Source organism: Protopterus annectens, chromosome 1.part0, assembly GCF_019279795.1.
Source record: "Protopterus annectens isolate FY-2018-M chromosome 1.part0, PAN1.0, whole genome shotgun sequence".
Classification (NCBI taxonomy): Eukaryota; Metazoa; Chordata; order Ceratodontiformes; family Protopteridae; genus Protopterus; species Protopterus annectens.
In genome coordinates, this window is record NC_056725.1 from 28,636,939 (window position 1) to 28,660,242 (window position 23,304).

A 23,304-nucleotide genomic window follows, 5' to 3' on the forward strand; every position below is an offset into this window, starting at 1 on the left:
ACCATTTTACTCATAAAAAGGAAGATTCAAGAAAAAACTATCTTTGTGGAAAATTAAAAGTTTGACCCACAATGAGAGCATATAACTCAAGACACTCTTCTTGTGAAAGAGCAATCAGTAAAACTGTTTTTTATGTTATGAACCACAAATCGCCTTATGGACTTGGCTAAAATGGAGCACGGGTTAATTTTTTTTCCCCCGAAAAAAGTTGAGATCCCCAGGAGGAGCCACCTGTTTTCTAGGAGGCCGGGTATGCAGCATCCCTTTCAAAAACATTTCACCATGGGAATGCATTGAAAGGGGGAACCATGGGCAGACGTTTTGAAATAGCTGAGAAACTAACCCTTCAAGAGGAGCAAAAGAAAGGCCAGAGGACAGTAACAACTCACACATGTAGTTCTTCCTTTGGCATCAACTAGAAAATCTTTTCCAGCTACTAATATACGATTTTTAGTAGCAGGTTTCTTTGCATCCATTAATACCTGCTGCATGTCTTCAGAAAAACAGGTTCCTAAAAGGTATTACACACCATCGTCCAGGCAGTTAGTTGAAGTTGACTCGAGTTGTGGTGTATCAAACAACCCCTATCTTGTGTGAATAGGAGCACTCTGTGATGACGAGTGTAGTAATTGCCCTTAGCCATTTCCAAATGAAGGGGGAAACACTGATGCTCAGGCCAGAAGGGAGTTACCACAATAATCTTCTGAGATTCATTCTGAAATGTCAGAATGACCTGGAAGATCAGTGGAAAAGGTGGAAAAGCTTACAGCAACACTCACATATAAGGAAATGAAAATGCATTTGTTTTCTGGGCCTGTCTGAATTGAGCCCTGGAGCAGTATTTTGTCAGTTGTTTGTTGTGAATGGAGGCAAAGATATACTGGAGGTATTCTCATCAATTCCCACAAAATTCCCTGATTCAGCTTCCATTTATGAGAGTCTGTCCTGGTCCTGCTCAGCTTGTCTGACCAAAGATTTTGCTCTGATGCTATGCAAGATGCCTGAAGAGTGAGATTTTACTGAAATACTACTATTCCAGGCTACTCTGGCTAGATTGCAGAGGATAAGATCTGATTTACCCCCAATTTATGTACATCTTCACTGTGGGTTGTCTGTAATCACTTTTAATAATCCAGAGGGTCACAGCTGATGGAGAGAGATAGTGGGTGAGTTGATAGCATATATTTCTGCCAACATATCTTTTTATGTTTGTGTATTTTGATTTGTCTTTGTTCCAAACACCCTGCACTTTTACTCCAATAGACACTGTTTTCCAAGCAAATCTGAGGGGACTGTGTTACAGCTGGAAGGGAAAATGATAGGAGGAAAAAAGTATGATTTGGTGGACGAGGAGGAATCCCCTGAAAAAGAGAGAGAGATTGCCACTATTCCACTATCATCTGTATATCCCTTATAAATCACTCTCAGAACTCATTTGTCCGAGATTATTTGCAGCCAAAGAAAGAAATGGAGAAATATTTAAAGACTTGCCAGGGTGGAAGGACAGGTAGCATTCTGCAAACAGTCATTCAAACTTGTTGGGTTGTCCCCGTTTCAAAGGGCTCTTCCTTTCTTTTGAGCTCCATTGCCATTTATTTTTGAATGCCTGTTTGCCAGCAGCTTATTGTGTCTGCATATTCTACATTTTATTAAAGAGTGCAGAGGCAGGTGCAAAACCTTTAACAAACTTGGAGAAGGAAGGCTGAAAAAATCGGAGTTACTCCCTGATCCAGTTTTCCTCTCTGATCCCAATTTTTCAGGACCTTGTTAACAGATGGCCCCCCAAAAAACTATAGAATTTAAAATTTTCCTTTTAGATGACTAGCTATCTTCTCATAACAGTTACAGTAGAAGTTACTCTGGAAGCGGCATCAGCTGAATCTTAAGCAAACTTCAAAGCGGGTTTAGTCACTTGAAATACAGAAGTAACGGCATTCACCGAAGATTTTTTTTCCTCAGACGTGGAAAATTGGGTATATGTTCATATTCTTAAATAATGAAAGCATACCCTTTAAAATGTGAGCTACTGAAGAATATGGCAGAGGAAGAAGGAAATCACTGCTTTTGACGTTAAAAACTTCTTTAGTAACATGCTTTGGATTAAAAGACTTCAGAAATACAATTCAAACCAAAAACTAGTGCATTTATATAAAAGCCTAAAAAGTTCATCATCGGGACTTTTCCTGGTGACCAAAGAATTACTTTTAAATATTCTTATGAATTTAAAGTGTATTTATATACAAGTATGTTATAGAACTTTAAGTATATATTTTGTGTCTTTTAAGGCTTAAATCGACCAATTGATAGTGTTGTAATTTCATTGGTTGTAGGGTTTTATATAAATGCACTAGTTTTTGGTTTGAATTGTACTTCTGAAGAAGTCTTTTAGACAAAAGTATGCGATTAAAGAAGTTTTTGATGCTAAAACCAGTGATTTCCTTCTTCTACCACATTCTTCAGTGGTTTGTGTGTATTTTGTTGTTTGATTTACCACTTGTCATCCAGTCTTGGTGGTAAAATGTAAGCTTGACAATTAAGAAATCTAAAAAGTGTGTTTGCCAAAATCTGCCAAAGGCTTTCCCATCCTTATCAGAGGGGAGAGTTTAACAGCAGAATTTACCAAATAAATCACTGCAGGATCAGATCTGGGATTAGGAAAAAAAAAAAATATGGCTGAGGAATTTTATACAATCTGCTTTTTCAGGGACAGCAGGCTGGCTATCATGGAAGTTACAGGCTGCAATGAAAACCTTTTCCAACGCCAGATGAACAGGAGTAAGTTCAGGAAATTCCAGTTGTAATAAATATTTTTTTCAGGGACATTGCAATATCATTTTGCTCCCCCTGAAGCAATTGGTTCATTTTGGATATAATTAAAAAAAAAAAAAAAAAAGAAAAATTTTCTAAGGGAACATTAGAAACCCCCCCACTTTTCTCAGAATCAGTCAAATGAGGAGAGAAACCAGAAGTTGTCCCTCTAAAATCAAATTGGAAAAAAAAAATTGGAATCTTCAAAAGTGGGTCAAGAGCCTGAGCCAAGCCCAATAAAATCACTCCTGTCTCATGTAACAAATACAGGAGAAGACAACTGGGCAACTTTCTGCTTCTTTTTAACAAAAATCTCCCTAGAAGCAGACCTATTACCATCAGGCATATCAATCATGGAGATAGGCATCCCAGTCCAGTTAGGCAGAGATGCATTCCATGCTTCTTACTTCAAGATGGACAAGACTGGTTCTCCCCTTGCCCACACAGTGCACTCCAACTGATGTAGAGTATGTGTCTAACCCTTGGTACATGGTAACTGAAGGGACTATATAGAGGTACCAAGGCATAAGATGAGTGGTCTGAGGAACCAGAAATGTCTACAGAGAAGTCACCTACCTGTGGCAGAGGCAAACTTGCAGCCTGCTGAAAAGGCCATCCTGAAACTTTCTTCTTTTGTGACTAGAAAAAAATAGAACCATGTAACTAGTAAACTGTTCCATGGTGAAGCCAAAAATGAAGCTTAAAAACCAGCTAAGACTTTAGCAACAGTCTGTAAAACTGACATATTAAAAAAGTATTTTCCCCATCTGAAAACACTGTGAAAAGCACCAGAAACAGTTATGCCACACTCCAACACTAATTTAAATTAAAGTTATGTACTTACCATAAAGAATAGTTGTGTAAAATCTTACTATAAATACAGATGTCCTTTTTTTCACTGCTGCAATATTCATAACCTGAGGGATCTCCCGCCAGAAGGCAACCAGACGTTGGCCAGTATACAAGTGTCTTATACTAAAGGGCACATGGTATACTGTACGTAGGCTGCATTCGGATGGAGGCCATAAAAATGATGTATGGACCTACCATCCTCAGAACTGAATGCCAAACTAAGGATTTGTATGGTCAGTACATCCAAGCAAAACAATAGACCGGGGGTAAGGAAGGAGGGATAGAATACTGCAGCAGTGAAGAGAAGGACATCTATGGTTATGGTAAGATTTTACACAACTATTCTATGTCCTTCTATTCACTTGCTGCAGCATTCCTAACCTGAGGGAGACCGCCAAAGCTCAAGAAGGAAGGACCACAGGAGCTCTCAATGAAGCCATGTAAAATAGCTTTAGCAAATCCAGCTCTGGATCTGGAGATGCCATCCAGTTTGTAATGTTTGGTAAAGGTATGAATAGAAGACCAGGTGGCTGCTTCAAGGATGGCATGGTTATCTAATCCCTTGAAGAATGCCTTAGAGCAAGCCACAGCTCTGGTAGAATGGGCCTTCACATGTGAAGAGATGCTCTTTCCATTGAGCATTTAACAAAGGGAAATTGTCTTAGAAATCCAAGTCTGCTTGGAAACAGGTAAATCCAGAGCCCTGAGATGAAAGTTCATTAATAGCTGATCAGATTTCCTGATAGATTATATCTGGACAGACTAAAGCCAAGTTGTCTATGTACATCTACGAAGTGCAATAACATCTCATTGTGGCTTTGGGAAGAGGGAAAGAAGGTGGGTAAATTGAATGGACTGGTTAAGGTATAACTCATTAACCACTTTTGGCATAAAAGAAGGATTTGCTCTCAAGGATACCCTGTTCTTATAGAAGACCGGGGGGGAGGGTGAATCCATAAAAGCTTGCAGCTCCAACACCCTTCTAGCTGAAGTCTAGGCCACTAAAAAGAAGTTATGTACTCACCATAACATTCCATCTGAGTAGGTAACTTCATTTGTCTGCAACATGTGGGTATTGGATCTGTCCTCGGATCCAAGCTGGCAGCTTTCCAAGCTAAAAGATCCGAGCTCTCAGCACCTCCCCCTAACCCATAATGCCCTGCCACCTCCCTCCAGTCCTCAGATCGAGTTTTCCTAACAAGAAACAGACTAAGACCCTCGAAAGAGGAACACTAACCTCATGCAAGACCAGGTGAAACCCTGCGTCATGGAATAACCATAAAACAGGTTACGGGGAAGGAGGGGGGTCGGTTGCAGACAAATTAAGTTACCTACTCAGATGGAATGTTATGGCGAGTACATAACTTCTTTATCTGAAGTGGTTAACTTCATTTGATCAGCAACCTGTGGGACAGAGTCCCCAGCTACTTAAATCTTTGGGCGGACCTCAAGGAAGGATATTCCAGAGCACTGCGGAGCCAAATGATGCCCTACTCCTGGATATCAGATCCAACTTATAATGAGAAATGAAGGTATGAGAAGAGGACCAAGTAGCTGCTGAGCAGATGTCGTCTAGAGGTACTCTCGACCAGAATGCTGCAGAAGTAGCCATAGACCTGGCAGAATGGGCATGGACCCCCAAGGGTTCAGGCTGGCTGGAGGCTAAATAAGCATGCCCGATGCATTGGGATATCAATCTGGCCAAGGTAACTTTCGTAATAGGCTTACCCATAGATGGTTTAGCAAAAGAAACAAAAAGTTGATCTGATTTCCTAGTAGTAGCCATCCTGTGCAAGTAAAAACGCAATTGTCTGTGCACATCCAAAAAGTGCAATCTGTATTCCCCTTTGTTCTGAAAGTTGGGGAAAAACACAGGCAAATTAATGGATTGGTTGATATTGGATTCAGAGACTACCTTAGGCAGGAAAGAAGGGTTAGTCCTGAGAGACACTCTGTCGTTATGGAAGACCAGATAAGGGGGTTTCATGCAAAGGGCTTGAAGCTCATATACTCTCCTGGCTGAAGTAATTGCAATCAGGAAGGCTGTTTTCCACAATAAAAATTTTAACTCAACTGAAGCAGCCGGTTCAAAGGGTGGGCCAGTCAAGGCCTGAAGAACCAAGGTTAAGTCCCAAGGTGGAACCGCATTCTTGACAGGAGGTTTCAACAGAAAAGTGCCCTTCAAAAAAGTTTTGCATATCTTAGCGGGCACTAAGGGGCCAAAGTTATCCCCAATGTGTAAATGGGAAATAGCTGCCAATTGGACTTTGACTGTAGAAGCACTAGTTCCTTCGTAAAAGATATGGGACAAGAATTCAAGAACCATTGGGATGGGAGCAGTAAAAGGATCTAAATCTCTATTTTTGGCCCAGATGGAAAAATGCTTCCATTTACTTCTGTAGATCTTTCTAGTAGAAGGTTTATGCGCCGCTACCAGAATAGATTTTATGGGAGACGAGATACCGGGAGTCCTTGCGATTAGTGGAACTGGAACAACCACGCTGTGAGCTTGAGGTTGCCCAGGTTTGGGGGCTGTAATCCCGCAGGATGAAAGATCAGATCCAGAATGGGATCTATGATCCAAGAAGGAACTACACTGTGAGACCGCAGGTAAGGGAACCAGATCTGGCGAGGCCAGAATGGGGCTATAAGGATTATTTTGCTCCCCAACCGATGAGCTTTCTGCAGAAATGTTGTCATCAGCGGAAGAGGAGGATAAGCATACAGGAGACCGGAAGGCCAAGCACGCACCAGGACGTCTCTGGGGCTCTCTCCTGTTGGGGGAATCAGAGCGAAAAACTCGCTGCATTTTGTGTTTGAAGGAAAAGCAAAAAGATTGCAGCAAGGTTGACCCCATCTAAGGAAGATCTGATTCGCTACTGATGGGTTTAGAGACCACTCGTAAGGTGTGAGGATCGAGCGACTCAGCTTGTCCGCTACAATGTTGGACTGACCCGGAATGTGCGTTGCTATCAGAAAGCGGTTGGTGGAAATCGCCCATTCCCAAACTCTCATAGCCTCTCGACAATAGGGAAAAATCTGGTGCCTCCCTGTTTGTTGATATACCAGACTACTGCCATGTTGTCTGTCTGAATTGCAATAGTCCCCAGAGGAAGAAGGTCTTGAAGGGTTTGCAATGCTAGAAGCACCGCCCTCATCTCCAGGACATTGATATGCAGAACGGTCTCTAAGGGAGTCCACATGCCTTGGACGGTTCTGCCCACAGAATGCCACCCCCCCACCTGAGGTGAGAAACGGCCGTGGTCAGCTTGCCTTGGGGCTGAGGCATCACAAATGGTCTCCCCTCCCACAGCTCTCAGGAATGGAGCCACCAAAGAAGGGAGTTCCTGCAAACCCTGCTCAGGGGAATTGGAGACTCCAATGGATGGAGTAGGAGAGACCACTGAACCTGAAAAGTCCATTGTAAAACTCTCATATGCAATCTTGCTAAAGGTGACAGGCTTATGGCTGCCGCTATGGATCCCAGGGCTCTCAGGACCAACTCGGCAGGTGGGGCTGGAGACTGCAGGAGCGCCATTACGTGTAGTGACAAGTTGCGCAACCTGTCCGTTGTTAGAAAGGCTTTAGCTTGGCGCGTATTTATCCTGGCCCCTATAAAATCCAGAACTTGCACAGGATAAAGAGACTTCTGAAAATTTATAGTAATGCCTAGACGCTGGGTCATGGCTAGGGAGTAATCCCTGGTGGAGCAAAGCAGATGCATGGTGGGGGTGGTAAGGAGCAACTCGTCCAGGTACGGAAAGACCAGAATTCCCTGAAGTCTCAGGTGGGCTGCTACAACTGCCATGACCTCGGTGAACACCCTGGGGGCTGTGGTGAGGCCGAACGGGAGAACCCTGAACTGAAAGTGACTGGTTCCTAGCCGAAAGCGGAGAAACCTCCTGGACCGTCTGTCCATGAGAATGTGGTAGTACGCATCCTTGAGGTCTATGGAGCACATCCAGTCGTTCTCTTGTAAGAGAGGGAGAATAGATTGCAGAATGACCATCCGGAAATTTCTCTTTGGCAATGAACAGGTTTAGAGAGGACAGGTCCAGAATTGGCCTCAAGTCCCCCGTCTTTTTTGGTACCAAAAAGAACCTGGAATAATTGCCTAATCCGGACTGCTCTGGGGGGACGTGCTCGATGGCCCCCTTTTCTAGCAACTTCGAAATTTCTGAAGCTGCCGTCTCCCTTTAATCGGGTGGGACATCGGGAAGGCGCTTCGTTAGAGGGGGAAGATGCAGAAAGGGAATAGTGTAACCTCTGGATATTATTTGGAGCACCCAACGATCTGTAGTAATGGACTCCCAACTTTGTAGGTGCTCCGAAAAATGTCCCCCCGACTGCCTCCAGAGAGGGACAGTTGGGCAAGCCCTCAGGGCTGCTGCGCAGGTCAGTCTGAGAAAGGCTCTCTGGACCCAAAATTCTTCGGTCCCCCTCTGCCTCTGGGCCGGCGTCCACCTTGTCCTCCTCTGCCTGTGAAGGACGAGGGGTCCGGAGCGGGACGGGACTGCTGGGACTTCCGGAACCACATCTTCTTCTGTCCTCTCTGGCTCCTTGAGAAGGACCTTTGAGGATTAGAGAAGCGGATCCCGACGGCAGACAGCTTCTTCCCATCTTTCTTGCTCTGGAGCAGCATGTCACGGACGGTTTTGCTGAATAGCGTAGAACCATCAAAGGGAACATTTGCGAAGGACGCCTTGAAGGGCTCTGCAAAGTCACAAAGGCGAAGCCAGGCGTGGCGCCGTAAGGCGACCCCTGCTCCGCTAGCTCTAGCCGCTCCCTCCGTGGCATGGGAGAGGAGCCACATGGAAGTGTTAGAAATTGACTTTAGAGTGGCCATGCGAGCTGAGAAGGTCCATTTGTCCTTGGCCGCCATGGACTCTGGGGGAGCTCCAGCGTATTCCTTTATCAAGTCCCGCTGGAGCCTGATGACGTGTGCCAGGTAATTCAGTGCCCTTATGGAAAAGGTAGCTGAAGCAAACATCCGCTTTCCAATACAGTCCATTGTCAGAGATTCCTTATTAAGAGGATGGACTGAGGAACTTTCCTGTGCTAGTTCCTTCTTAGTGGCAGCCGCCACCACCATGGCATCTACTGGGGACCCTTTATGCCATGCCTTTCTGTCAGAAGGGGGACTGAGTATTTTGTCTGGTCTTTTAGGGATTGGCTCCACGGTGTCCGGCTCCTTCCAAGCCCTGGTAGTAATCAAGTCTACCAGGGGATCAGCCGGGAGGGAAACCCAAGAGGTAGACGGGCCTGCGTCAAACGCCTCCAGAAACACAGACTCATCGGAGGAAGGTTTTTGGCCAGACCACCCCCCCTCTGATACGTAGCATTTCCATAATGTCTCTAAACGAGACGTCTTCAGGGGGTGACCTTGGGGAACCTTCCCCTTCCTCTAAGTCCGTGTCCTCCGTGACAGACTCAGGGGAGTCCATGTGCCTCCTTTTGCACTTTCGTTTGTGAGGCACCTCCTCGGAGGGACTGTCAGAGGAGGGCTCACCAACGGGGTCCTGTTCCCCTACGGGAACCAACTGGAGTGCCGATGCAGGCTGTCCCTGGGGCCGGATGATGGAAGATAGGCCCAAATGCGCGGGAGTGATGGGTGGATCCATAGCCCGGACCAGGGACCTGGAACTTCTCAACAGAACCCTCTCCACTACGTCAAAAGCCGAGGGCGAAACACTCTCCCCTGTTTTCCGAGAGCAGCCCCCTTGGCTCTGACTCAAGGACCGGTGTCGGAGCTGATGCGATCGGACCCAAAAGGGGAGTGTGCTCCAACCAAAACGGAGCCGAAGACACACTCACCCCTGCGGATCCGAAGCTTGGCTCTCGGCCCTGAGAGCTCGGATCTGACATGCTCGAGGGTACTGTCGGCGAAGTAGCCACCACTGTCTGCGCCGAACCAGATAGCGAATCGGAGAAGGAGCAATTGGGGGCAAAGAAAGGGTCCGAGCTCCCTCTGGAGAGGGGGAGGCAGGAGCACCCCATCTACATCTGGGCCTGAAAGAATTGACGCATCATCCGGTCCAAATCAGCATCAGACATGCTTCTGGTGGACCTCAAAGAGGTCACCGAAGCGGGCCAGGAAGGCCGCCTCGAAGACCTAGAGGGAGACTGGTACTCTTCCTCTGGCTCCGGGGAAAAGTGGGGGGAACAGAGCCGAGAGGGTGGAGATCCAGAGACCCTCCTGGGAGGGATAACTACCTTAGCTGGCGGAGCAGAGGGATGAGACTCTGCCCGCCTCTTATGGCTTTTATGCCGCTCCTTGTCTTTGTGCCTCTTCTCTCTAGAATAAGAGTCCCCCTCTCCCTGAGACACAGAGGGAGGTTGAGTCCCAGTCAGGGGAGGGGGAACTGAAGGCAGGACAGCCACAGCCGCGGCTGGTGCCTTAGAGGGAGAGGAGGAAGAAGAATCCGCGGGCAAAAGCCCCGCCAGGATTAACTTATTCCTCCTATCCCTCACAGCCCGGGGGTTGAAGGCCGCACATACTTGGCAGCCAGAAGACAAGTGGGCTACCCCTAGGCAGAGAACGCACTGAGTGTGGCCATCCGCTGGGGACAGCTTATGGCCACACTCAGTGCATTTTGAAAAAATGGCCTTAGGCCCTTCAGCCATCGCACGACCACACACACACACAGTAAAGGGGAGGGAAAAATTAAATTTAAACAATAAATTTACCACAAGAAAAACGAAAAAAAGTATATAGACAGAAACTAAGGGCCTACTACACTCGCTCAACACACAAAAATCTTAGAAAAAGTTTTAAAAGTTTTTTTAAAACTCTCACCCAATGCCAAGAGCTCGTCGCTAGAAGCTATCAGAAGCTGTGGCAAACAAGATCTGAGGACTGGAGGGAGGTGGCAGGGCATTATGGGTAAGGGGGAGGAGCTGAGAGCTCAGATCTTTTAGCTTGAAAAGCTGCCGGCTCAGATCCGAGGACGAATCAGATACCCACAGGTTGCTGATCAAATGAAGTTAACTACTTCAGACTAAAAGTTTTCCAAGAACAATGTTTTAGGGAGGCCGAAGATGCGGGCTCAAAAGGGCCAGGGTAAATTTTTCTAAAACAAAATTAAGGTCCCAAGGAGGAAGAATATGTTTCCTGGGAGGCCTAATGTGAAGGACACCCTTAAGAAATTGTTTCACCTCAAATCTGGATGCTAGAAGGGGAGGGATACAGGCAGACAAGCAGAAACAGTGGCATGTGCTTTGGCAGAAGAACAAGCCAAGCTAGCAGAGAGTTCACACAAATAAGACAGAACCACTAGGATTCCCACCGTCAGGATCTTGGTTCTTAGAGAGATACCAGAGTGAAAATCTTTTGCATTTGGAAACGCAAGACTTTCTAGTATCAGGTTTTGTGGCTTCCTGCAAAACTCTGAGCATGTCATTAGAAAATATGTCTGAAAGAAATTAGAATCCTATTACCCACAGTGTGAGCTGTAGTGTTGACAGGTGTGGATGTATCAGGGATCCTTTGTTTTGTGTGAGAAGATCCACTCTGTGGGGGGGTAACTTGTGGTGATAGCCATTGGCTAATTGCAGAAGAAGGGAAAACCAGTCCTGTATTAGCCAAAAGAAAGTCACCAGCAAGATTTTCGGTTGGTCCTGTTGAATCTTGAACAGGACCTTTATGATACGAGGAACGGGAGGGAATACATTTAGAAACATTCCCTTCCAAGAAATGGAGAGGGCGTCTACTTTCCAAACCAGACTTGGGACTCTGGCACAAAATTTTGTAAGTGGACTGTTCAGGGAGAGGCAAATAAATCTATTTGAGGTGTTCTGCTTGACATGTATGGGCAGTCTATTCCAGAGTATGAGGAGTCTCTGGGTCAGGAACCTATCTCTCCAGCATGTTTTGTTCATTGTGATGACAAGGTTTAGATCCCTGGAGTGTGCGGCTCTGAGGGATTGGGATTTATTTAAGTGGAGCATGTCCAACAGCTCAGGGTTTGACATGGCCTTGTATGTTAAACAGAGATCGCCTCTGAGTAGACGACATGCCACAGAGTACAGGTGGAGTTTTTTTTTTTTTTTTCGGCGGTCAGCATAGGACACCTGCTTTAGGCCTGTGATTCTTTTAGTGAGGTATTTCTGTGGCCTTTCCAGCTGTTGCAGATGTCTTGTGAGGTACATACCAAATGGGGTGCTGTACTCTATAATAGGTCTAATAAGGGATGAGTACAGTGGGACAATGACTTTCTTTTTTCTGGATGAAAATCCCTTCGTGATGAGGTGTGCCACATAGAAGGATTTCCTGACTGTTGTGGCAATGTGGTTATCGAAGGTGGGACTACTGTCCACCTGTGTCCCTCTCATCACAGCTCTCCCTGTTTGTTCACATATCAGAGGACTGTCAAGTTGTCTGTGAACAGTTTGAGGGGGCCTGGGCAAAGAAGAGGGTGAAATGCTTGTAGAGCTAGGCGCAACTCTTGCATTTCCCTGATGGTGATGCATTCTGTTTTCTTGGAGGGAGACCAAACTCTCTGAAATGTAAATCTGTCCAAGGATTCCCCCCAGCCCATGTCTGATGCATCTTTGTAGAGTTCTAGGATTGGGGTGAGAGGGTGCAGAGGTAGTCCTACATTTAGGGCTATCAGTTGGATCCACCAGAGCAGTTCCTTCTTTAGACAAGGAATGAGGGGGACTTTGTACTGCAGTAGTTGAGAATGTTGGGTCCACACAGATCTGAGGAACCACTGGAATTTCCTCACATGGAGTCTTGCCATTGGCACCATGGGCATGGTTGAAGCCATGAATCCCAGCATCCTGATGCGAGTCAAGGCGTGAAGGAAGTGTAAGAAGTACCAAAAGTCCTGCACCTTCTAAGGTGGAAGTGACATTCTCATTATGTCTGTCTACATTCGATAACCCAGGAAAATGTGGTCCTGTGAAGGGGTGAGGACTAACTTCCTCAAGTTGATGGTGAATCCCAGTTTTCCAAGGAAGGAAGAAGTAGTCGTCTCCAGATTTTGGAGTAGAGTGTGAGGAGTTGGAGCCTGTAACAGCAGGTCATCCAGGTATGGAAACATCTGGATACCCAAAAGCCTGCAATGTGCAATCACTGGAGCCAAGCATTTTGTGAACACCCAAGGAGCTGTAGAAAGACAAAAGGCAGGGCAGAGAACTGAAAATGCCTAGAACCCACATAAAAACATAAGGATTTCCTGAACATGGAGTGAACGGGGATGTGAATGTAAGCATCTTTTATATCTAGACATGCCACGTATCCCTTGTTGAAGAATAAGGGGGAATAGAGTTTGTAGTGTCAACATTCTGAAGGAAGGGACCTTTAAGAAAGTGCTGAGATGGGATAAATCCAGGGTTGGTCTCCAAGGGCCATCCTTTCTGGGCACTAAGATCATTCTTAAATAAAAGGCTTTCACTCTTGAGGTTTGAGGAACCCTTTGAATAAATCCGTTGCCAAAACTCTCAAAGGAGCTTTGGGAAGTGGGGCAGCTGCTCTCGGGGGGTGCTGTTGAAGAATACACATTAGAGGGGGGGGGGTGGAGTGCCAAACCATGAAGAATCCTTTTTTGATTATGGAAAGAACTCAGGTGTCTTGGGTGATGCATTCCCAGACCCTGTGAGCATTTGAAAGGTGAAGGCAAACAGGGGAAAGAGGGACATTTGCATGGTAATTACAGACTCCCTGCTTTGTCAGGAAAGGACCATCTTTGTTGCAAGTGTGCCTGAGAATCCCCAGGCTGCTGTTGTCTCTTTCCTCCTCTGAAAGTCTTACTGGAAGAATGCTGAGTGCCACTGTGGAAGAAAATTAAAAATTCCTATGAAACCTGGGCAGAGGAGAAACCAGGATGTGTTTCAACTCCTTGAGCTCCTTGGAGTTTTCCTGTAGGGACTTAGAGAAGCTGCTACCTGACCAAATGAGGCTGAATTATCTAATGGTACATCCATTAATTTAGATTTGAAGTCATCCTGGAGGGGCTGTAACATAAGCCAGGAAAAATCTTCTGAGAACTGAACTAGTAGCAGCTGTAAACAGCACATGCCTACACAGAATCACTACTGCATCTTGCCACGAAGAAGGAAGCTCCCAAGATAGAGAGGGCTAACGCTTTTCCTTTACAATCTGGAAGATGTGAAATGGCTCTTGATGCCTGACTGAGGCAAAAGCTCTAAGGAGTACTTGGTCATATGGATCTGATAACTGATGGCCCTGAAAACCAAGCTGGCTGAAGTATAGGCCTTTTTTCCCATTCGCTCAAGGGTTCTACTCTCTATGTCTGATGGCAGAAGGGTACTAGAAGGAAGCATCCTAGATGGTTTATCTGTAGCTACAGAAATGACTGCGGGCTCTGCAGCAGGACACCTAAAGAGGAACTTATAATCCTCAGGGACCTTATAGAAGCAGTCGAGCTTCTTGGGAGCCAGATCCTGGGAGTCTGAGGTTTGGAAAGTATTATGAAAGGCATCCAGAAATGTACGATGCATTGGTGGTACTGCAGAGGGGCTAGGGAAATCAACTTGAAGTCGATAGTATCTTTTTTTGGACATCAGAAATTTGGCAGGTGTCCCACTTAAAGTGTTTCCCATTTTCAGAAGAGTTTCACCAAATGAAATCTCTTCCATAGGAGAATCAGCATCAATTGACTCCTCCTCAGGAGAAACATATTCCTGAGGAGAGGGAATTTGTGTTGAGTAATCCAAGGACTTTGCTTCATCAGAGGAAAAATCAAGAGGAATCACAGTCCTTAATCCTTTTCTGAGAAAGAAAGGGTTCAGGAGTAGGAGCAGGCAGAGAAGGTGCCATGAAAGCCTGAAACAAGCTTTGGGAAAAGGTCTGCCAATTTGTTCAGGCATCTTTAGCAAGGGACAAATGCTTGTTTTTTTTTTTTTTGTTTTGTTGGCAGGAGAAAATTTTATTTAATATCAAAGGACCAGAAGAAGGCCTGTATTCAAAAGTGTTTGACTCAATTTCTTCTCTCACTAGAGTTTGTGGTACCCCCCTAGGGCCCTCCATAACAAGCCTAAGTTCCCCTGCAACATCCTGAATGGATGTCTGTTCTACCACCAGATGTGCTTGCAGCCAAAGTTAAGACAGCCTCAGAACTGGGCTTGGCCTTTGGATCCGTGCCTGAAGTCAGACATACTTTTGGGTTGACTAACACCTTGGGAGATGCGTCTGATGTTGGAGGTGCAGCAGAAGCCACAGGCCTAGGTTTCTTGACTTTGTGCTTCACCGGCCTGGTGTCAGACCCTGAGGTACCTTTCATACCCTTAAGCCATTGGTTCTCTTAACAGATAGCAAGAGAACAGAGCCTGCTTCTAAGCATCTTGGGTATGCAGGCCTGGCAAATGCTACAGGACTTATGGTCATGGCTATGTCCCAAGCAAAAGAGACAATTTAGATGACTGTCCTTATGTGGAATTTGCCTTTCACACTGGCACTTGCTCTTCTTGGATGACATAACCATGACAGCAGTAGAGAGAAATGTTTCCCCAACAGGGCACTTATCTGGAAAAAAAAACTGACGTCACAATCACTGAAATGATCAGACTGATGGTTGGAATGGTATTCTGATTGGTAGTAGAAAAGTTCTGAGGATGGAATGTACACACATCACTTTTAAGGCCTGTGTGTGAATACTGCAAAACATTGAGTAGTATCAGACTTCTGTATACTGGCCGACATCTGGTCGCCTTGTGGTGTGAGATCCCACAGGTTATGAATACTGCAACAAGTGAAAAGAAGGATATCACAAGAGGTTAAAACTTTGGGTTATCAGATCTGACCAGATCAGGCACTGGTGCTTTTTCAGAAGCTTGAATCCAGGGCTCTGACTCCTCCCCTACCCATAATTTTCTCAGTTCAATTTGCCTGCTTAGTCATAAGATTGTATCCCATTAAAAACTATACAGACCTACTTAATATAGCAGAAAACAATGGTGGAACCCTGGATAACAAGATACAGGCTGTCCAAGGTTCCTGGTCAGGTCCAAACATTCCACTGGAGTCTAAAAAAATGACAATTTAGGTGGGGTGGGGTGGGGGGCCATGTTGAACTGGATGAAGACCAAACACATACCTAGTACACAACTTTCCTATCCAATGTTATCTGTGTTTCATCCGATTCAAATTTGGGATAGATTCCCAAGCTTCTGAAACACCTGAGTGGAATGAAGGAAGGATATTCCAGAGAATGGTAGAGCCAAAGAAGGTACATGATTTGGATTTTACACCCAACTTGCAGTGCAACACACAGGTATGGGCTGTAGACCAAGTAGATGCAGCACAAATCTCTTCAATGGGAACTCTACCCATAAAGGCAGTGGAAGTAGCTATCACCTTTGTAGAGTGAGTCTTCAGTTTGCCATGCAGTTTTCATACACAAATACTACACAGTTTGAAAGCCACCTGGATAGGGTTAATTTTAATACTCCTTATACTAATTTAGCTGTAGAAAGAGCAACAAAAAGCTGATCAGACTTCCAGATATCCTTTATCCTGTGTAAATAATGCATGACTTGAAGAACATCTAGCAAGTGTAGATTATACTCTCCTGTGTTAGAAAAGTTTGGAAAAAAACTGGTAGACTGACAGGTCTAAGGTTTCTTTCACAGAATACCACTGGAAGAAAATGAAGATTTGTTCTTAAAGACACATTGTCTTGATGAAAAACAGATAAGAGGGCTTACATGATACAGCCTGCAACTTCAAGACTCTCCCTGTGGATGAGATAGTCACCACGCAGAGTCTTCCAAGAAATATATTATAAATCTATGTATAGGCAAGTTCAAATGGATCTTTTGTTTCAGCCTGAAGCATGATAGTAATATTCCGAGGGGGAACCAGATCCCTGATTGTGGTCTTGACAGGAAGGTTCCACTCAGAAAAGACTTTGAAATCTTTAGAGAAACAGCATAAACCTGACTTTGCCCGGTGTGAAAATTGGAAATGGCCACTAACTACATCTCCATGGGTGATAAGCTGGTTCTTTTTGAAAAAAACTCTGCCAAGAAATCCAGAATGGATGGAAGAGGGGCTGAGGAGGAGGAAGGAGTCTAGTCCTCTGGAGGAAGCCCACATGGTAAATCTTTATCCATTTACTACTGAGAAACTTTTCCAGTATTTGGTTTCTGTGAAGATAAAATATGAATCACTGTAGAAGAAAGCCTGGCATCTTTGGAAACCATGCAGTTAATTTCAGGGTTTTCAGGTCTTGTGATGTTGACCGGATGGGTGTTTAAGATGATCTGGATGAGGATCCAACATCCAGGGGAGATGTACTAGATGAGGCAAGAGGAAGGGAACCCAAACTTGCCAGGCCAAAAGGAGGCAATGGGGACAACTATGGCTTTGCACCTTCTGATTTTCTGAAGAAATTCTTATGACAGGAAGGGGAAGAAAGGCATAAAGGAGACCCTGAGGCCAAATGTGGACTAGATCGCCCCTTGGTGCTTGACCTTGTTGAGGGCTCAGGGCAAAGTAACTTCTGTGCTTGTTTATTGTACAAAGCCAAAAAGATTGCAGGAAGGTTGGCCCCAGTGACTGAAAATTTGTCTTGTCACCGTTTTATTGAGGGACCAACTCGTGGGCCAGAAGAATAGACCAGCTTGTCTGCCAGAACATTGGAAGTCCCCAGTATGTGAACTGCAATGGGAAAGCAACAGGAAGACATCACCCAATGCCACAATCTCATGGCTTCATGGCAAGGTAGAAATTATCAGGTTCCTCCCTGCTTGTTGATATACCAACCTACTACTATGTTGTCCATCTGGGGAGGGAGTCCTGAGAGGCCTGTGACAATATGAGGACTTCAGGTTCCTCCCTGCTTGTTGATAAACCAACCTACTACTATGTTGTCCATCTGGGGAGGGAGTCCTGAGAGGCCTGTGACAATATGAGGACTGCCCTCATCTCCAAAACACTGATGTGGAGGATGGCCTCTATTGCCAGCCAAGAACCTTGAACCTTCTTTCCTTCAAAATGCACCTTCCACACTCAGAAGGGAAAAATCTGAGGTCACAGTGACTACTGGGGATGACAGGTCGAAGAGTTGACCCTATGTCACCATGGGGGAGATCAACCATCAACTCATGTCTTTCTTGCATATTGTTGTGAAGTGTACTGGTACATGCAAAGGGGTGAGACATCAAAAAACACTGAAAAGGATGAGACCACTGCAGGACTCATGTAGTATTCTTGCTTGAGGAACCAGAAGCCATCAAACCCAAAAGTCTGAGAATAAATGTTCTTGTGGGACAAGTTTGGTTAAGAAGCTCTGAAGCTATCCGAATCATGGACAATGCACTGGATTGTGAAAATTTGGCTATCTGAGAATTTGTATTCTGGCGGCATCCAATAAACTATTTGCTGCATTGATTAGGTTCATAGGTTCATACTAGGCTATCTGCCCTAGGGCATTTATAAGCCTAGCCAGAGTGTGTGTGGCTTTCACCACCCCTTAAGATGAGAACACTATACCCATTAGTTTGCTGTGCCTCTGTCCAGCAGTGACACAGAGATGATTCCCGGGGTAAACCTACGATCTCTCATCCACTCGTCAAGATTTCTCTTGAACAGAGTCAGTGAGGGGCTCTGCCTCACATGGACTGGGATTCTGTTCCATAGTGTAGGGAGTCTCTGGGTGATGAATCTGTCCCTCCAGCACATCCTATTTATATCCGTGTTGAGGTTTAAGTCTCTTGCTCTCGTGGCTCTGGTGGATTTGGATTTTTTGAGGTGGAGCATGTCCATTAATTCCGGGTTGGACATGGCCTTGTATGTCAGGCACAGATCACCTCTGAACAGACGGTATGCAACTGAATAGAGCTGGAGTTTCTTCAGTCGGGCATTGTATGACATATGTTTGAGCCCCTTTATCCTTTTGGTGAGGAACTTTTGGGGTCTTTCCAACTGCTGCAGGTGTCGGGTAAGGTACATTCAATGGGGCGTTGTACTCAATCATTGGTCTGATAAGTGAAGAGTACAGGGGTACAATGACCTCTCCTGATCTGGATGTGAATCCCTTCATGATCAGGTGGGCAATGTAGAAGGTCTTCCTAACCACTTTGGCAATGTGAGTGTCAAAAGAGAGGTTACTGTCAACTTGGGTCCCCAGGTCCCTGATAACTTCTTCTGTGTTTAATGGATTACCACCTATGTGGCAATTAGGGGTTACCTTGTTTTTCCCAAAGGGTATGACTATACATTTTTTGGCATTTAGCTTAAGGCCATGGCTCTGGCACCAGTTATCCATTTCTATGAGACCTCTCTGGAGGATGTCTGTGTCTGATGGAGTGTCAATTATGGTGCCCAGTTTGCAGTCATCTGCAAATTTTGTCAGCCACAATCCCCCTATGTTTGCCTGCACGTCAGAAAAATAAATGCTGAACAAGAGGAGGCCCAGGACTGAGCCCTGTGGGACACCGCTCATGACCGGCTTAGAGTCTGACATGGCACCAGCAACTCTAACCCTGTGTGTTCTGTCCTTGAGCCAGTTTGCAACCCATCTTGTGACATATGGGTTTATATCTAAGCTGGTGAGCTTTTCTATGATGCCCGAGTGGGGTATTGTGTCGAACGCTTTTGCTAGGTCAAGGTAGGCTGTGTGAACTGCCTTACCCTCATCAATGGCCTTAGTGACTGTTTCGAAAAAGTCGACCAAGTTCAAGAGGCAGGATCTGCCCTTGACAAAGCCAAATTGGGTAGGATCCAGTGTCTGTAGGTCCCCAATGTCTTTATGAGTTCCATTATGATCCTCTCCATAGCTTTGCAGACAAGGCTCAGAAAGCTTATGGGGCAGTAATTTCCAGGGTCCGTAGAAGCACCGCCTTTGTGGAGTGGGACCACAGTTGCCGTATGCCGTTCTTTGGGTACGTATCCTGTAGTAAGGCTAAGATTAAACAGCAGCCTTATGTGTGGGTTTAGTTCCTCATTGAGTTTGTGTAGCACACAGCCGGGGACACCGTCCGGTCCCATTGATGCTGTGTTTTTTGCTTTAGAGAGAGCAGCTCTCACCTGGGCATCTGAGATGTTTGGGAGGCTAGACTCTGGTGGGATAGATATTTCTCCTTTTGGGGGGGAGGAAGGGGAGAAATTTGTACTGAACCTGTCTGCCAGTATGTTGGCAATGTCTGTGGGTTCAGTGATTGTTTTATGTTGTTGTTGTTTATGATGTTAGTTGACTCTCTGCAAAATTGGCTGTAATTCCCAAATGTGAGGTCTGGTGGAGCAAAAAGTCCTTGCAGTGGACTAAATGATCATTGGTTGGTGTGGTAAGGAGCCAATCATCTAAATATGGGAACATCTAGAAAGAGATAATTTGCAACTACTGCATGCATTTGGTGAATACCTGGGGGGCTGTGCTGAGACCAAAGAACAGTGCCCTAAATTGAAAATGACTGGCTCCAGCCAGAAATGGAGAAATCTCCTGGACTGCTTTGCTACCTTGATCTGATGATATGCATCCTGGAGATCTATGGAGCACACCCATTTGTCCTTCAACACAGGTAGAATGGACTGTACTGTGACCATCCAGAATTTTGTCTGTTGCACAACTTGAGTGAGGCAGCTTAGGTTCAAGACTGGCCTTAGTTCCCAGTTTTCCATGGAACTAAAAAAAACCCTGGAATAAAACTCTGAATCCAGACTGGTCCTATGGGGATCTGCTGGATGACTTCTCCAACAGCTTTTTTTTTCCACTTCTGCTACTGCAGACTCAATCTGACTAGGTGGTATGCGGGGAATTTCTTCTTTTCTATGTAGAGGAAACAAATGGAATAATGCAGCTCTGGTGATTATCCTCTGCATCTATGAATCCTGCATGATGGCCTACCAGGCTAGAAGGTGCAGAGACAAGAGCACCCCCCAGAATGCCTACAGAGTGCAGCAGTTAGGCAACTCTTCAGGAGCACTGTTTGTGTTTCTCACTGAAAGGACAGTGCAACCCCTGGAAGACATCCATTAAAATGACCCCCCTGCCCTTGGGGGGGGGGGGAGATTCATCTACAGGAGAACCTTGGCTAAATTCCTGGGATTTTTGAAGCTACAGCCCTCCCCTTTTAGTTCCTAAAAAAATTCCATTGTGGGGTGAAAACGCAGATGCTGACCACATACAGAGTCCTTTCTTCCTGCTTGCTTCTGGTGAGACTTTCATTTACCTTTGGTCCTAACAGAGTTGAACCATCCAACGAAGCATTAATGAAGGATGTCTTGAAGCCTTCTATGAAGTCACCCAGGTGCAGCCAGGTGTCAGTGAATGCAATACTGGTGCCCACCACCCTGGCTGTACCATCAAGCTGCATTTGAGAGGAGATGTATGGGATACATTGGATGCTGATTGAATGGTAGACAACTGGGACTCCACTGATTTCTGGATGTCCGCAGGTAGACTAACCAAAAGTGACCTGGTCAGTGCCTTCAAGTTCCTCTGAAAATGTGTCATATGGATGAGGTAAATCAGCACCCTAAGTGCAAAAGCTGCTGAAGAGGATGCCCATTTCACAAATCTTTTCAAAGCCTTAGATTCTCTATTTGGAGGCTAGGCAGACCTGTTCTCCTCGGAGAGCTCTTTTCTTGTAGCTGCCACAACAAAGTACAGTTGTGTACACTTACCATAAATGTAGATGTTCGAGTGTATTCACTGTCATCACTTGTGGGTTATCTCTGCTGGGTAGCCCTCAGTCAGCCCGAATACCAGAGAAAGATTATCCCTCCTGCGTTGGCTGCAGGTTGTCTTAAAGTCTGTGTCTTCAGTGATGGACTCTGGTGATGAATCTAAAGGTCTCCCCTTTCATCTCTGTTTCCTTGGCACCTGCCCAGTGTGGACTTCTGGGGAAGACTTGGGATAGGACAGGGAAATTGTGTGGCAAGAACCCCCAAAGCTGAAAGAGGATGACTGTTGCTGTTGATCAGGATATGCAGATTCAGATGAAAGATCCACCAGAGGTTAGGACAGAGCAGAGTATGGCAGACCAACTTCTCTTGACTTGGACATAACCTTTTTAAAATCCTTGAACGCCAAAGATGCAACTGAAGCTGAGGTAGTACCCCTCTGATCTGCAAGAGGAAGAGGATAAATGCCATTAGATCCACCTCGCCCCAGATCAGAGGGCTGACCACAAAGCCACAGGACAGATACCAAAACTCTGAAGTTGACTCAAACCTCAAAAAGCCTAAGCTTAAAGTCTTTGGGCTCCATGACTCACCCAAATCTGACTGTGGTGGAGTCAAGAGAGTAAGGGAAATTGAAGTTGAAAAGGCTGTGGGCTCCAAGATCTGTGCTCTAGTAGGCCAGCTTGAATCTGTGGAATTTGGATCTGAAAGTCAGGCAGCAATGGTAGAAAACATGGAAGGGCAGTCAAGACTGTATCCCAAGCCACTGAAGGGGTCAAGGTTCCAGATCTAAAATCTTCAGTGTTGGAACCAAGGGACTCCACAGGATATGAAAACTATTCTCTTAGGTTTTACACCTTCCTTTCGATTCTTTGTCTTTTTCTGTTTCTCCTTTTCCTTCTTTTTCTCTTTTTGTGGTTTAACCTTGTACTCTTTTTCTGGCTGGAGAAGAGACATCTGGTGCAACAGATGCTGAATTCATGGCTTGGATGGGAAAAAGACCCTTCAGAATAACTTTGTCCCTGCACAACTTGCAGTACTGTGGAACCAACAGAGGGACAGTCCTCACACACAGTCTGTGACCAGGTGTGCAACTCCTAAGCAGTACACACAGACGGAATATGGGTCCTGCAATGGAATTTTGTGGTGGCATGCAGAACACTTTAAACCCTGCAGCCTTGTCCAATATACTGGGAAATAGAAAGATGGAACCAACTGTTTGCAAAACTTGTCAAAAAAAAAACAATCAAACTATAGCTCAATAATACTGCAACAGTAACACAGAGAAATAACACTACCCCAATAAAACAAAACACTTGAAGGTAAAGGTATGTGAAAAAAATATCCTATAGCTAGGGCAAAAACATTTTTTTTGTTAAAAGAAGATAAAGGACTATATAGCTATAAAAACAATAAACTTTTTTTAAGAAGGCTGACAGCATGTGGGAGGGCATTCCGGAGGGTAACAACAGAGTTAGAATATAAGGAGGCTACTGTTAGAATATAAGGAGGCTACTGACACATTTTGGGCTTTAGTGACAGGAGTTTAAAAAGCTTTGGGAAGGTGGTTGTGTTGAAGCGTGCCTTTTAATACTGGATACTTGTCAGTGTAGTATATTAGTGCAGGAGCTGGTAGTGGTAATTTGGGAGTTCAACCCAATTTAGTTGTTTAAGGGCACAACAGTGATGAGTTCTAAATATCAATTTGTAGCAAAGCAGGCTATTTTATTGCAGCATTGGTAGGGACTCAATATGAAAAAAAGGAAAAATGATAATAGAGCTGTGTAGTGTGAAATGAGGGACAGAAGAAATTCACTTTTTACTGAATAAATAGTATGACAAAGATAAATAATAGAATACAAGGAGGAGAGTGAGATGCTTTGGCAATAGAACAAATGAAGGAATCTTCTGAGATTTAAAAAAAAATACTGCTGAAATTAGTGGTAGATGACTTAAAAAAAAAAAAATTGTAGAGTTTAACCAGGGAAGATACAAATCATATTGGCTTTTCTACAGGAATTTCCTTAATCATCTGCAGTCTGGATTGCACGGAA